Raw genomic sequence first — 16,568 nt, 5'->3', positions numbered from 1 at the left:
CTCTACATCTATCTTATCGATTCCCTTCATAATTTTATATGTTTCTATAAGATCCTCCCTCATTCTTCTGAATTCCAATGAATATAATCCCAACCCAACTCAGTGTCTCCTCATAAGCCAACCCCCTCAACTCAGGAATCAACCGAATGAACTTCCTCTGCATCCCCTCCATTGCCAGTACATCCTTTCTCAGGTAAGGAGACCAAAACTGTACACAGTGCTCCAGGTGTGGCCTCACCAGCTCCCTGTACAGCTACAACATAACCTCCCTGCTTTTAAACTCAATCCCTTTAGCAATGAAGGACAAAATTCCATTTGCCTTCCTAATTACCTGTTGTACCTGCAGACCAACCGTCTGTGATTCATACACAAGGACACCCAGGTCCCTCTGCACGGCAGTTTGCTGCAACTTTTTACCATTTAAGTAATAATCCTTGTTACTCTTATTCCTACCAAAATGGATGACTTCACATTTATCTACACTGTAGTCCATCTGCCAGACTTTTGCCCACTCACTTAAACTATCTCTGCCCCTTTGTAAAGTTTCACAGTCCTCTGTACACTTTGCTCTGCCACTCCTCTTACTGTCATCTGCAAATGTTGCCACACTACACCTGGTCCCCAACTCCAAACCATCTATGTAAATTGTAAATAATTGCGGTCCCAACACTGATTCCTGAGGCACACCACTAGTTACTGATTGCCAACCAAAATAGCACTCATTTATCTCCATTCTCTGCTTCCTGTTCATTAACCAATCCTCTATCCATGCTAATACATTGCCTGTAATGCCATGTATCTTTATCTTGTGCAGCGGACTTTTTTGTGCGGTACCTTGTCAAATGCCTTTTGGAAATCTAGGTACACTGTATCCACTGCATCCCCATGGTACCCCATGCTCATAATTCCACAGAATTCCAAAAGATTAGTTAAGCATGACCTGCCCTTCATGAACCCATGCTACATCTGCCCAGTGGAGCAATTTCTACCAATATGCCTTGCTATTTCTTCCTTGATAATAGACTCAAGCATTTTCCCCACAACAGAAGTTAAACTAACCGGTCTATAATTCCCCGTCTTTTGTCTACCTCCCTTTTTAAACAGTGATGTCACATTTGCTGTTTTCCAAACTGCTGGGACTGCCCCAGAGTTCAATGAATTTTGGAAAATTACCACAAATACATTTGCTATTTCTCCCAACATCTCTTTTAGTACACTGGGATGTATTCCACCAGGGCCAGGAGACGTATTTATCTTTAGCTCCATTAGCCTGCCCGACACTAGCTCTTCGGTAATAATGATTGTTTCCAAGTCCTCACCTACCCTCATCTCTTTGTGACTTACTGGCATGTTATTATTGCCCTCTACTGTGAAGACCGATACAAAATACCTGTTCAATGCCTCAGCCATTTCATCGTACCCCATGACTAAATGCCTCTTCTCATCCTCTAAAGGACCAACGTTTACTTTAGCCACTCTTTTTCATTTTATATATTTATAGAAACTTTTGCTATCTTGTCTTATATTCTGAGCTAGTGTTTTCTCATACTCTATCTTACTTTTCATTATAGCTCTTCCTGTTGACCTTTAAAGTCTTTTCCAATCTTTTAGTTTCCTGTGGATCTTGGCCACCTTGTATGCCTTCTCTTTCAATTTAATAGCCCCTTATTTCCTTAGACACCCATGGCAGATTACCCCTCCTCTTACAGTCTTTCCTTCTCACTGGAATATACTTTTGCTGAGCACTTTGAAAAACCACTTTGAAAGTCCTCCACTGTTTGTCAATTGTCCCACCATAAAGTCTTTTGTTTCCAGTCTACTTTAGCCAGGTTCTCCCTCATTCTATTGTAGTCTCCCTTATTAAACACAGGCCCCCAGTATTGGATTTTGTCTTCACATTCTCCATCTGTATCCTAAATTCAACCATACTGTGATCACTCCTTCCAAGAGGATCTCTAACTGTGAGGTCATTAATTATTTCTGTGTCATTACACAGGACCAGATCTAGGATAGCTTGCTCCTCATCAGTTCCATTACATACTGTTCAAGAAAACTATCACAGATAAACTTATAGAACATAGAACATTACAGCGTAATACAGGCCCTTCAGCCCTCGATGTTGCACCGACCTGTGGAACCAATCTGGAGCCCATCTAACCTACACTATTCCATTCTTGTCCATATGCCTATCCAATGACCATTTAAATGCCCTGAAAGTTGGTGATTCTACTACTGTTGCAGGCAGTGCGTTCCACGCCCCTACTACTCTCTGAATAAAGAAACTACCACTGACATCTGTCCTATATGTACTAATTTAAAGCTACGTCAGCTCGTGATAGCCATTGCCATCTGAGGAAAAAGGTTCTCACAGTCCACCCTCTCTAACTCTTTGATTATCTTATATGTCTCAATTAAGTCACCTCTCAACCTTCTTCTCTCTATTGAAAACAGCCTCAAGTCCCTCAGACTTTCCACATAAGACCTTCCCTCCATGCCAGGCAACATCCTAGTTAATCTCTTCTGAACCCTTTCCAAAGCTTCCACATCCTTCCTATAATGCGGTGACCAGAACTGTATGCAATACTCCAAGTGCAGCCGCACCAGAGTTTTGTACAGCTGCAGCATGACCTTGTGGCTCTGAAACTCAATCCCTCTACCAATAAAAGCTAACACACCATTTGCCTTCTTAACAACCCTATCAACCTGGGTGGCAACTTTCAAGGATCAATGTACCTGGACATCGAGATCCGTCTGCTCATCTAAACTACCAAGAATCTACCAAGAGCCCAGTACTCTGCATTCTGGCTACTCCTTCCAAAGTGAATCACTTCACACTTTCGTGCATTAAACTCCATTTGCCACCTCTCAGCTCTGCAGCTTATCTACGTCCCTCTGTAACCTACAGCATCCTTCGGCACTGTGCACAACTGCACTGACCTTAGTGTCATCCACAAATTTACTAACCCCTTCTTCTATGCCCTCATCCAGGTCATTTACAAAAATGACAAACAGCAATGGCCCCAAAACAGATCCTTGCAGTACACCATTCGTAACTGAACTCCAGGATGAATATTTCCCATCAACCACCATCCTCTGTCTTCTTACAACTAGCCAACTTCTGATCCAAACCGTTAAATCACCCTCAATCCCATGTTTCTGTATTTTGTGCAATTGCCTACCGTGGAGAACCTTATCAAACACCTTGCTGAAATCCATATGCACCACATCAATCCCTTTACCCTCATCCACCTGTTTGATCACCTTCTCAAAGAACTCAATAAGTTTTGTGAGGCACAACCTACTCTTCACAAAATGGTGTTGACTATCCCTAAACAACTTATTCTTCTCTAGCTGATTATAAATCCTATCTCTTACAACTCTTTCCAACACTTTACCCACAACCGAAGTAAGGCTCACTGGTCTATAATTACCAGGGTTGTCTCCACTCCCCTTCTTGAACAAGGAAACAACATTTGCTATTCTCCAGTCTTCTGGCACTATTCCTGTAGACAATGATAACATAAAGATCAAAGCCAAAGGCTCTGCAATATCCACCCTGGCTTCCTAGAGAATCCTAGGGTAAATCCCATCTGGTGCAGGGGACTTATCAATTTTTGTACTTTCCAAAATTACTAACACCTCCTCCTTGCTAATGTCAATTCCATCTAGTCTAGTAGCCTGTATCTCAGTATTCTCCTCAACCACATTGTCTTTTCGAGTATGAATACTGACGAAAAATATTCATTTAGTGCTTCCCCTATCTCCTCTGACTCCCTCAGCCTTTCCTCGTAAGACCTTCCCTCCATACCGGGCAACATCCTAGTAAATCTCCTTTGAATCCTTTCCACTGAAACCCTGAACACTTTCCCACTACTTTGCTTGATTGGCCCTAATCTTACTCTCGTCATTCTTTTATTCTTGATATGCCTATAGAAAGCCTTAGGGTTTTCCTTGATCCTATCCACCAATGACTTCTCAGGTCCCCTCCAGGCTCTCCTTAGCTCTGTCTTTAGGTCTTTCCTGACTAACCTGTAACTCTCAAGCACCCTAACTGAGCCTTCACGTTTCATCCTAACATAAACCTTCTTCTTTCTCTTGACAAGAGATTCACCTTCCTCAGTAAACCATGGCTCCCACGCTTGACAACATCCTCCCTGCCTGACTGGTAGCTGTTCCTTGAATAAGCTCCACATTTGAATTGTGTCCATCCCCTGCAGTTTCCTTCCCCGTCCTATGCTTCCTAAATCTTGCCTAATTGCCTCGTAATTGCCTTTCTCCCAGCTACAACTCTTGCCCTGCAGCATATACCTATCCCTTTCCATCGCTAAAGTAAACATAACTGAATTGTGGTCATGATCACCAAAATGCACACCAACTCCAAATCTAACACCTGGCCGGGCTCATTACCCAGTACCAAATCTAATGTGGCCCCGCCCCTTGTTGACCTGTCTACATACTGTGTCAGGAAACCCTCCTGCACACATTGGACAAAAACTGACCCATCTAAAGTACTTGAACTATAGTATTTCCAGTCAATATTTAGAAAGTTAAAGTCTCCCATATCAACTACCCTGTCACTCTCGCTCCTATCGAAGATCATCTTTGCTATCCTATCCTCTACCTCTCTGGAGCTAGTTGGGGGCCTGTAGAAAACTCCCAACAGGGTGACCTCTCCTTTCCTGTTTCTAATCTCAGCCCATACTACCTCAGTAGATGAGTCCTCAAACATCCCTTCTGCAACAATAATAATATCCTTGACTAACAATGCCACACCTCCCCCTCTTTTACCATTTTCTTTGTTCTTACTGAAACATCTAAATCCTGGAACCTACAATAACCATTCCTGCCCCTGCTCTACCCATGTCCCTGAAATGGCCACAACATCGAAGTCCCAGGTATTGACCCATGCTGCAAGTTCACCACCTTATTCCGGATGCTCCTGGTGTTGAAGTAGACACACTTCAAGCCATCTTCTTCTTGCCGGTGCCATCTTGCAATCTTGAAATCTTAGTTCTGACTTCACTACTCTCATCCTCCCGTATACTCGGACTACAATTTTGGTTTCCATCCCCCTGCTCAATGAACTCTTCCTCAAGGCTACCCTGCCTGATCTGGTTCAACCAATCGCTCTGTAGATTAAATTCCCCCATGATAATTGCCACACCATTTTTACAGGCATCAGTTATTTCCTTGTTTATTGCCCGCCCCAATGTGATGTTATTATTTGGTGGCCTATAGACTACACCTATCAGTAACGTTTTCTTCTTAGAATTTCTACTTTGCACTCAAATGGATTCAACCTTATTCTCCATAGGACCTATATCATCTCTCAGCACTGCCCTGCTGTCATCCTTAAATATCAGAGCTACACCACCTCCCTTACCTTCTTGTCTGTCCTTTCGAATAGTCTGGTACTCCTGGATATTTAACTCCCAATTATGATCATCCTGTAACCATGTCTCCATAATGGCTACTAAACCATATTCATGCATGATGATTTGTGGCGTTAAGTCATCTACCTTGTTATGAATTTTGCCAGCATTCAGGTAAAGTACCCTTATGCTCGCGTTTGTACCCTCGGTATGAATTCCAACATCTCCAATAATAATATCTCCTGAGTTCTCCTTCCTTTTGACTTCTTTCATAGTCTGCCTTGTAGTTAAATCCTCCTGCACACACGCTAACCTGCTGCTTACCTATTCATTTACCATCGCACTTCCTGTCGTTTTCCCTTTCCCTTCCCCCGACTCGCTAGTTTAAAGTCCTAATGACCCTCTATTTCTCTTTTACGCTAGAACACTGGTTCCATATCGGTTCAGGTGGAAACCATCCCACTGGTACAGATCCCCCCAGTTCCAAAACTGATGCCAATGCCCCATTAAATGGAACCCCTCTTTCCCACATCCCTTCCTCAGCTGCATGTTTACTTCTCTAATTTTCTTATCCCTATGCCATAATTAGCCATAACTTATCATTAATAAATTCAGAAGAGAATTCAGGTGAAACATCTTTACGTGGAATGGGTTAAAATGTGGACGTTGTTACCACAAGAAGTAGTCAAGATAGGCAGAAAAGATGCATTCAGGAGGAGGCTACATAATCATATGAGGAAGAAAGATTGGAGGGTTATACTGGGAGGATTCGATAAGGAGGGATTGAAGGTTTAGCTCTCAATCCAGCAAAACCAAGGAACTCATTATTAACTTTTGGCAACATGTTACTCATGTGCCTCTACACATTAACAGCACAGAGGTGGAACAAGTGAAGAGTGTCAAGTTCCTGGGTGTGGTCATCCACAACAAGCTTTCTTGGACTCTTCATGTGGGCACACTGGTTACAAAGGCCCAACAACATCTCTTCTTCCTCAGGCAGCTGAGGAGATTTGGCATGACGGCGAATACCCTTGCCAACATTTATAGTGTTGAGAGCACTCTGTCTGGATGTATCACTACCTGGTACGGCAACTGTACCATTCAAGATCGGAGAAGGTTACAGAGAGTGGTGAACTCGGCCCGGACAATCACAAAGGCCAACCTCCCATCTACAGAATCCACCTACCAGGCCCGCTGTCAAGGAAAGGCCGCCAGCATGCTCAAAGATCCATCCCACCCTGGCAATGTTTTTCTACAACCTTTACCATCGGGGAGAAGGTACAGAGGCCTGAACACACGCACCAGCCGGTTTCAAAACAGTTTCTACCCTACTGTTGTTAGAATACTGAATGGACCCTCAAATTCTTAACATTCACATGTACCTGTGTTTTTGTTTTTGCTGCTGTTTACCTATAATTACTTATCTATGCTACTTAACTCTGTGATCTGTCTGTATTGCTCACAAGACAGAGCTTTTCACTGTACACATGACAATAAATTCAATTCAATTTAATTTGGTTAGATGTAGTGGGAAACAGAATGGACTTGCTGAGCAGAGAAGCTGTTGCTGTGCTGTTTACCTATAATTACTTATCTATGCTACTTAACTCTGTGATCTGTCTGTATTGCTCACAAAACAAAGCTTTTCACTGTGCCTCAGTACACATGACAATAAATTCAATTCAATTTAATTTGGTTAGATGTACTGGGAAACAGAATGGACTTGCTGAGCAGAGAAGCTGTTGCTGTGCTGTACAGTCTGTGTCATTCTTTGTAAAACCAAAATAATAGAATAGTAAAAGACCATTTAATATTGAAAAGTTGGAGTGCAGACTAAAAGGAGGGACTGTATAACCTGTGCAAACAAACAGAAGATTCCAGATGGGGTGAGAATGGAAAAGATTCAATTAAAACCCAAAAAACTCCCACTGAACGCAGTTTCAGTCTAATGAACTTTCTCAACCTATTGTGAAACTGCCACAACTCAGCAATTATTTCTGCAAGGGCAAAATGTCCCAGGGAACGGCAGAACAAACTTGGATGTGGTTCACGTTATAGGGAGTGCTTTGCAGGAAGAGGTTAACCACAATACCTCCACTGGGGGAACGTAGCCAGGACCGCAGCTTGGACTGTTCTCACTTCCTCACTAACTGCATCAGCACACTTTAGAAGCACCAGCAGCAGTAAAAGAAGTTACTGATTCAAACTCAGTCATTGGGTTAAACAGTAAGGGCAGGATTTTCCCCATTGTCAGGTTCAAGGGGAGGTCAGAATCGAAAAGTGTGTTGCTGGAAAAGCACAGCAGTCAGGCAGCATCCGAGGAGCAGGAGAATTCCTGGTGAAGGGTTTATGCCCGAAACGTCGATTCTCCTGCTCCTCGGATGCTGCCTGATCGGCTGTGCTTTTCCAGCACCACACTCTTGATTGTGATCCCCACCATCTGCAGTCCTCATTTTCTCCTAAATGGAAAAGCACAGCAGGTCAGGCAGCATCCGAGGAGCAGGAGAGTCAATGTTTCAGGCATAAGCTCTTCATCATTCCTGGCTTTCGACTGTGATCTCCAGCATCTGCAGTTCTCACTTTCTTCACGTGGAGGTCAGAACACTGCACGCTGTGGGAAACAGTCAATCAAAGGTGCTTTTCTCAGAATTTGACAATTCATGACCAGACGCAGGGATTAGTTTACTACCTAACCCAAGGTGATCGCCAGTCACTCAAAGCAGAAGAGCCAGTGGAAGACTCTTGAAGAAAGCAGAATCATGGTGAGTGGGGAATCACGGTGAGTGGGGAATCACGGTGAGTGGGGAATCACGGTGAGTGAGGTATCGCTGTGAGTGGGGAATCACGGTGAGTGAGGTATCGCGGTGAGTGGGGAATCACGGTGAGTGAGGTATCGCTGTGAGTGAGGAATCACGGTGAGTGAGGTAGCGCGGTGAGTGGGGAATCACGGTGAGTGAGGTAGCGCGGTGAGTGGGGAATCACGGTGAGTGAGGTAGCGCGGTGAGTGGGGAATCACGGTGAGTGAGGTAGCGCGGTGAGTGGGGAATCACGGTGAGTGAGGTAGCGCGGTGAGTGGGGAATCACGGTGAGTGAGGTAGCGCGGTGAGTGGGGAATCACGGTGAGTGAGGTAGCGCGGTGAGTGGGGAATCACGGTGAGTGAGGTAGCGCGGTGAGTGGGGAATCACGGTGAGTGAGGTAGCGCGGTGAGTGGGGAATCACGGTGAGTGAGGTAGCGCGGTGAGTGGGGAATCACGGTGAGTGAGGTAGCGCGGTGAGTGGGGAATCACGGTGAGTGAGGTAGCGCGGTGAGTGGGGAATCACGGTGAGTGAGGTATCGCGGTGAGTGGGGAATCACGGTGAGTGAGGTATCGCGGTGAGTGGGGAATCACGGTGAGTGAGGTATCGCGGTGAGTGGGGAATCACGGTGAGTGAGGTATCGCGGTGAGTGGGGAATCACGGTGAGTGAGGTATCGCGGTGAGTGGGGAATCACGGTGAGTGAGGTATCGCGGTGAGTGGGGAATCACGGTGAGTGAGGTATCGCGGTGAGTGGGGAATCACGGTGAGTGAGGTATCGCGGTGAGTGGGGAATCACGGTGAGTGAGGTATCGCGGTGAGTGGGGAATCACGGTGAGTGAGGTATCGCTGTGAGTGAGGTATCGCTGTGAGTGGGGAATCACGGTGAGTGAGGTATCGCGGTGAGTGGGGAATCACGGTGAGTGGGGAATCATAGTGAGAGAGGAATTGCGGTGAGTGGGGAATCATGGTGAGTGGGGAATCACAGTGAGTGAGGAATCGCAGTGAGTGGGGAATCGCGGTGAGTGAGGAATCGCAGTGAGTGGGGAATCGCGGAGAGTGGGGAATCACGGTGAGTGGGGAATCACAGTGAGTGAGGAATCGCGGTGAGTAGGGAATCACAGTGAGTGGGGAATCACGGTGAGTGGGGTATCACAGTGATGAGGATCACGGTGAGTCGGGAATCACGGTGAGTGGGGAAACGCGGTGAGTAGGGAATCACGGTGAGTAGGGAATCACGGTGAGTGGGGAATCACGGTGAGTGAGGAATTGCAGTGAGTGGAGAATCGCGGTGAGTGGGGAATCACAGTGAGTGAGGAATAGCGGTGAGTGCGGAATCGCGGTGAGTGGGGTATCGCTGTGAGTGGGGAATCATGGTGAGTGAGGTATCGCGGTGAGTGGGGAATCACGGTGAGTGGGGAATCACGGTGAGTGAAGAAGTGCGGTGAGTGGGGAATCGCGGTGAGTGAAGAATTGCGGTGAGTGGGGGATCATGATGAGTGGGGAATCACGATAAGTGGGGAAGATCACGGTGAGTGGGGGATCATGGTGAGCGGGAAATTGCTCTAAGTGGGAAATTGTGGTAAGTTTGGAATCACAGTAAGTGGGGAAAGTCACGGTGAATGGGGAATCGCGGTGAGTGAGGAATTGAGGTAACTAAGGAATTGTGCTGAGTGGGGAGTCACGGTAAGTGGGGAAGATCACGGTAAGAGGGGAATCACGGTGAATGGGGAATCGCGGTGAGTGGGGGATCGCGGTGAGTGGGGAATCACGGTGAGTGGGAAATCGTGGTGAGTGGGAAATCGTGGTGAGTGGGAAATCGTGGTGAGTGGGAAATGTGGTGAGTGGGGAATCGCGGTAAGTGGGGAATCGCGGTGAGTAGCAAATCGTGGTGAGTGGGGAATCTCGGAGAGTGGGGAATCGCAGTGAGTGGGGAATCACGGTGACTGAGGAATCGTGGAGAGTGGGGAATCGCAGTGAATGGGGAATCGCGGTGAGTGGGGAATCACAGTGAGTGAGGAATCGCAGTGAGAGAGGAATCGCGGTGAGTGGGGAATCGCGGTGAGTGGGGAATCATGGTGAGTGGGGAATCACAGTGAGTGAGGAATCGTAGTGAGTGAGGAATCGCGGTGAGTGGGGAATCGCGGTGAGTAGGGAATCACGGTGAGTGGGGAATCGTGGTGAGTGGGGAATCGCGGTGAATGGGGAATCACAGTGAGTGAGATATCGCGGTGAGTAGGGAATCACAGTGAGTGAGGAATCGCGGTGAGTGGGGAGTCATGGTGAGTGAGGTATCGCGGTGAGTGGGGAATCACGGTGAGTGAGGTATCGCGGTGAGTGGGGAATCACGGTGAGTGAGGTATCGGGGTGAGTGGGGAATCACGGTGAGTGAGGTATCGCGGTGAGTGGGGAGTCATGGTGAGTGAGGTATCGCGGTGAGTAGGGAATCACGGTGAGTGAGGTATCGCGGTGAGTGGGGAGTCACGGTGAGTGAGATATCGCGGTGAGTAGGGAATCACGGTGAGTGAGATATCGCGGTGAGTGGGGAATCACGGTGAGTGAGGTATCGCGGTGAGTGGGGAGTCACGGTGAGGTATCACTGTGAGTAGGGAATCACGGTGAGTGAGGTATCGCGGTGAGTGAGGTATCACAGTGAGTGAGGTATCGCTGTGAGTGGGGAATCACGGTGAGTGAGGTATCGCGGTGAGTGGGGAATCACGGTGAGTGAGGTATCGCTGTGAGTGGGGAATCACGGTGAGTGAGGTATCGCGGTGAATGGGGAATCACAGTGAGTGAGGTATCGCTGTGAATGGGGAATCATGGTGAGTGGGGAATCACGGTGAGTGAGGAATTGCAGTGAGTGGGGGATCATGATGAGTGGGGAAGATCACGGTGAGTGGGGGATCATGGTGAACGGGAAATTGCACTAAGTGGGAAATTGTGGTAAGTTTGTAATCACAGTAAGTGAGGAAAGTCACGGTGAATGGGGAATTGCGGTGAGTGAGGAATTGAGGTAACTAAGGAATTGTTGAAACTTTATTGCTGGAACAGCACAGCAGGTCAGGCAGCATCCAGGGAACAGGAGATTCGACGTTTCACAGTTTGGAATTCTTCAGGAATCCCTGAAGAAGGGCCTGTGCCCGAAACGTCGAATCTCCTGTTCCCTGGATGCTGCCTGACCTGCTGTGCTGTTCCAGCAATAAAGTTTCAACTTTGATCTCCAGCATCTGCAGACCTCACTTTCTCAACTAAGGAATTGTGGTGAGTAGGGAGTCATGGTAAGTGGGGAAGATCACGGTAAGAGGGGAATTACGGTGAATGGGGAATCGCGGTGAGTGGGGAATCACGGTGAGTGGGAAATTGTGGTGAGTGGGAAATCATGGTGAGTGGGAAATCGTGGTGAGTGGGGAATCGCGGTAAGTGGGGAATCGCGGTGAGTAGCATATCATGGTGAGTGGGGAATCTCGGAGAGTGGGGAATCGCGGTGAGTGGGGAATCTCACATTTTTGAAGGGATTTGCGCAGCAAGGCCTATGGAAAATAAAGAACATGAAAGCATAGGAAGGGTTAAAGAATAAAGACCACTGGTGATCTGTGGTTGTGGAAGGCAGGATGGGATAAGAATAGTGAAATGCTCTTACACCAATTAGCAGAGTAAGGTTAAGGCTGAAAGATCACTACGGCGAGATGAGATAACACAAGTAATAAAGCAAGCTTCTCTGTTAAGTATTATGATGACAGGATTGGGACAATAAATATTTTTGGGACATACATTAAATATCTAATTAATAGTTAGTAGAGTCAGCTTGAGACAGGAGACTTTGTAACAGATGGAATAGCTAAATATCTATCATGACAGGTTAGTCTGGAATGGAAGAACACTGTAGCAGAGGTGATAATAAATATCTAACTGTGACATTAGAATAACATTAATGTTCAACTAAAGAGATAATGGGAACTAACATCGCTGGTTTATTGTGTAGCTAGAGTGAGGTACTTTGATTAATATAGTTGGACATGCTGATAAGCTAACAGAAAATATATTTAAAAATCCACAGACCCTGAGGTTCATGGGCATTCGAGAATCAGCTTTCTCAGTGTCACGGTTTTTTGTTTGCAAATAAAAGACCTACTTCTTGAAGAACTCTCTGCGTCTCCTGGTGATTCTCTACATTTTCTCCACGGCACATGTTGGTGAGGCAGCACACTCCTTACGCTGTCTTCCCCGGGCTTCCACTTTTTTCCCAACGGCAAGTCTCGAGGTACTCGATGCCTTCCCGGATGCTCCTCCTCCACATTAGACAGTCTTGAACCAGTGATTCCCAGGTTTCTGAGGGAATGCTGCACTTCCCCAGTGAGGCCTTGAGGGTATCCCTGAGGCACTTCTTCTGTCCCACCTGGAGCTGGCTGCCGTTTTGGAGCTGGGAGTAGAGCTCCCGCTTGGGGAGCCTCGTTTCGGTCATGGGGACAACGTACCCAGTCCATCACCGCTGATCGGGGGGTGGGGTCAGTGCCTCGATGCTGGGGTGTTGGCCTGGTCGAAGGCTCTGGTGTTAGTGCATCTGTCTTCCCAGTGGATTCAGGGCAGCGTTGGTCTTAGAAACTACCCAGACCACAGTCATGATGCAGGAACTATTGTGATTTATGTGAGTTTGAGATATGTGACTTAGATATGAAGGTAATTCAGGAACTCTACTTCATGATTAGTCGACATTATCCTAGATAGCTATAGCCATAAGACATTACTGGACCTTTTATTGTACCCATGTTTGTAAAGTGGTCATGGCTAAGCAGTAGAGTCTGGGAGAAGGAGATAAAGAAAGAGGCAGTGTTGCTGTTGACTGTGTTTTACTCAGCTGAGCGACAGGACTTCATATAAGGAGGGCTCAGGACAGTCTTAGAGTAAGTGGCACAGTGGTTCAGTGGTTAGCACTGCTGCCTCACAGCGCCAGGGACCCAGGTTCGATTCCCGCCTCGGGCGACTGTCTGTGTGGAGTTTGCACATTTTCCTCCCACAGTCTAAAGATGTGCATGTTACAGTGTCTATGGATGTGTAGGCTAGACGGGTCATCTGTGGGAAATGCAGGGTTACAGGGACGGGGGGGATGAGCTTTGAGGGTCAGTGTGGACTCAATGGGCTAAATTGCCTGTATCCATGCTGTAGGGATTTGAGTTAAATCACTAGGCTAGTGAGAGCTGAAGGAAAATCCTGGGTGATGTTATAAGCTATGGTTAAGAGGGCCAGTGTAAAGGCCACAATCAGTATTTGCTGAAAACAAGTGATCAATCTGTGAGCCCAGGAACAAAATGCCCCAGCATTCAGTTGTGTTTGTGAATGAGTACTGGAGTGCAGCTTCAGATTCCAAAGCTGTCCGTGAAAGGAGGATGACTGAGCTGAACAGGAGAGGTCACTGAGGCAGTCCATGATGCGGTTGGCCTTGAGCTGGGGTTTCAGGGCCAGGTCAGCAGAAGTGAAGAATTATGATCCCTTTGTGAGATGTAATGAGATTTAATGATGCAATGAGTTATTAAAGTCTGTGGGAAATTGCTGAGAAAGCCAGTGGATCTGTTTTGTTTACAGTTGCTATTTGATTTGTGTTGGGAGGTTTAACACCCCATCCTGTTCCCTGGCCAACATCTCTGTCTCAGGCTTGCTGCAGGGCTCCAGTGAAGCTCAGTGCAAGCTGGAAGAACAGCACCTCAAATTCCTCTTGGGAACTTTTAGAACATAGAACTTAGAACATAGAACATTACTGCGCAGTACAGGTCCTTTGTCCCTCGAAGTTGTAGCGACCTGTGGAACCAATCTGAAGCCCATCTAACCTACACTATTCCATTATCATCCAAATATTTATCCAGTGACCATTTAAATGCCCTTAATGTCGGCAAGTCTATTACTGTTGCAGGCAGGGCATTCCACGCCCCTACTATTCTGAGTAAAGAAACTACCACTGACATCTGTCCTATATCTATCACCCTTCTATTTAAAGCTATGGCCCCTCATGCTAGCCAGCACCATCCGAGGAAAAAGGCTCTCACTGTCCACCCTATCTAATCCTCTGATCATCTTGTATGCCACTATTAAGTCACCTCTCAACCTTCTCTCTAACGAAAACAGTCTCAAATCCCTCAGCCTTTCCTCACAAGACCCCCCTCCATTCCAGGCAATATCCTGGTATATCTCCTCTGAACCCTTTCCAAAGCTTCCACATCCTTCCAATGATGTGGTGACCAGAACTGTACGCAATACTCCAGGTGCAACCGCACCAGAGTTTTGTACAGCTGCATCATGACCTCATGGCTCCGAAACTCAATCCCTCTACCAATAAAAGCTAACACACCATATGTCTTCTTACAAATCCTATCAATCTGGTTGGCAACTTTCAGGAGTCTATGCACATGGACACAGATCGCTCTGCTCATCCATACTATCAAGAATCTTACCATTAGCCCAGTACTCTTTATTCCTGTTGCACCTTTCAAAGTGAATCACCTCACAATTTTCGGCATTAAACTCCATTTGCCACCTCTCAGCCCAGCTCTGCAGCTTATCTATGTCCCTCTGTAACCTATAACATCCTTCAGCACTAGCTACAACTCCACCAACCTTAGTGTCATTCAAAAATTTACTAAACCCTCATCCAGGTCATTTATAAAAATGACAAACAGCAGTGGCATCAAAACAGATCCTTGCAGTACACCATTCGTAACTAAACTCCAGGATGAACATTTCCCGTCAACTACAACCCTTGTCTTCTTACAGCTAGCCAATTTCTGATCCAAACCGCTAATTACCCTCAATCCCTTGCCTCCGTATTTTCTGCAATTGCCTACCATGGGGAACCTTATCAAACATCTTACTGAAATCTATATACACCACATCAATAGCTGTACCCTCATCCACCTGTTTGGTCACCATCTCAAAGAACTCAATAAGGTTTGTGAGGAATGACCTACCCTTCACAAAACTGTGTTGATTATCCCTAATCAACTTATTTCTCTCTAGATGATTATAAATCCTATCTCTTCCAATCCTTTCCAACACTTACCCCACAACCGAAGTAAGACTCACTGGTTTATAATTACCAGGGTTGTCTCTACTCCCCTTCTTGAACAAAGGAATAACACTTGCTATCCTCCAGTCTTCTGGCACTATTCCTGTAGACAATGATGACATAAAGATCAAAGCCAAAGGCTCTGCAATCTCCTCCCTGGCTTCCCAGAGAATCTAGGGAGGAGATTACAGAGCTTTTGGTGTTGACCTTCTGGACTCAATAACAAGTTCAACAATCTTAAGACTTTGAGGCACCTTGCCCAGTGTCTTTACCCCAACCTCCACAAATCAAATCTTGTTATCACTTATATACACCACTATTGTTCCCCACTAACAGTCCCCATTAGGAGCTAGTCACCTTCCCAGCCAGATCGTTATCCACTCCTTTGTCTTTCCAACTGTTTGTCTCTCTCTTTGACTCTATCTCCACTGATCGTTTACCCCTTCTCCTTCCCCTCCAACTTCTGCACATACTCCAACAATTTCTCAGCTACCGTCAGTTCTGAGGAAGAGTCCCTAGACCTGAAACGTTAACTCTGATTTCTCTTCACAGGTGCTGCCAGACCTGCTGGGCTTTTCCAGCAATTTCTGCTTTTGTGCTGGGAGATGTTTGATCGACGTCATATTTGACTCAACCTGTAGCTGCCACATGTTAATTCTGGGGTTTAGAGTATAAGTTGCACTTGCATTAAAGGTTGGATTGCTGTACTAATGTCAGCATGTAATGTTTATTGTTGCTTGTTCAAAACTGAGCATTCTCGAAGCGTTGTTGTCTGAATACATTGTCTGGATCTCACACCTTATTTACTTTAAAAATAATAAGTTATTACTCCCTGGGCAGATTGTATAAATCTGGCAGTTTGTTATGGCATAACAACATACTACAAGATGCTTGAAAACAATATATTAATCCACAGAAATAGCATTTCGTGGTCTTGATAACTGATAGATTTTACAGAAGAAAACAATTTTTTATTGCTCCTTCTGATAAACGATTATCTGGATTGTAATTGGCTTCTCAAAGATAATCTTCGAGTGCAGATCAAATATAAACCACCTCATAGAATCCCAACAGTGTGGAAACAGGCCATTCAGCCCAATAAGACCACACTGACCCCCTGCCCCCTCCAAAGAGTAACCCACTACCCATCCCTGAACATTATGGGCAATTTCCTATGGCCAATTCACATAGCCTGCACATCTTTGGACAAAGGAAGGAAATCAGAGCACACTCACACAGACACAGGCAGAATGTGCAAACTCCACACAGAGGGTCACCCAAGGTTGGAATTGTATCCAGGTCCCTGACACTCTGAGGCAGCAGTGCTAACCACTGAGCCACTGTGCC

This window comes from Chiloscyllium plagiosum, chromosome 14 (assembly GCF_004010195.1).
Source record: "Chiloscyllium plagiosum isolate BGI_BamShark_2017 chromosome 14, ASM401019v2, whole genome shotgun sequence".
NCBI lineage: Eukaryota > Metazoa > Chordata > Chondrichthyes > Orectolobiformes > Hemiscylliidae > Chiloscyllium > Chiloscyllium plagiosum.
The sequence above is the reverse complement of the archived record's forward strand: the minus strand, read 5'-3'. Positions refer to the sequence as shown.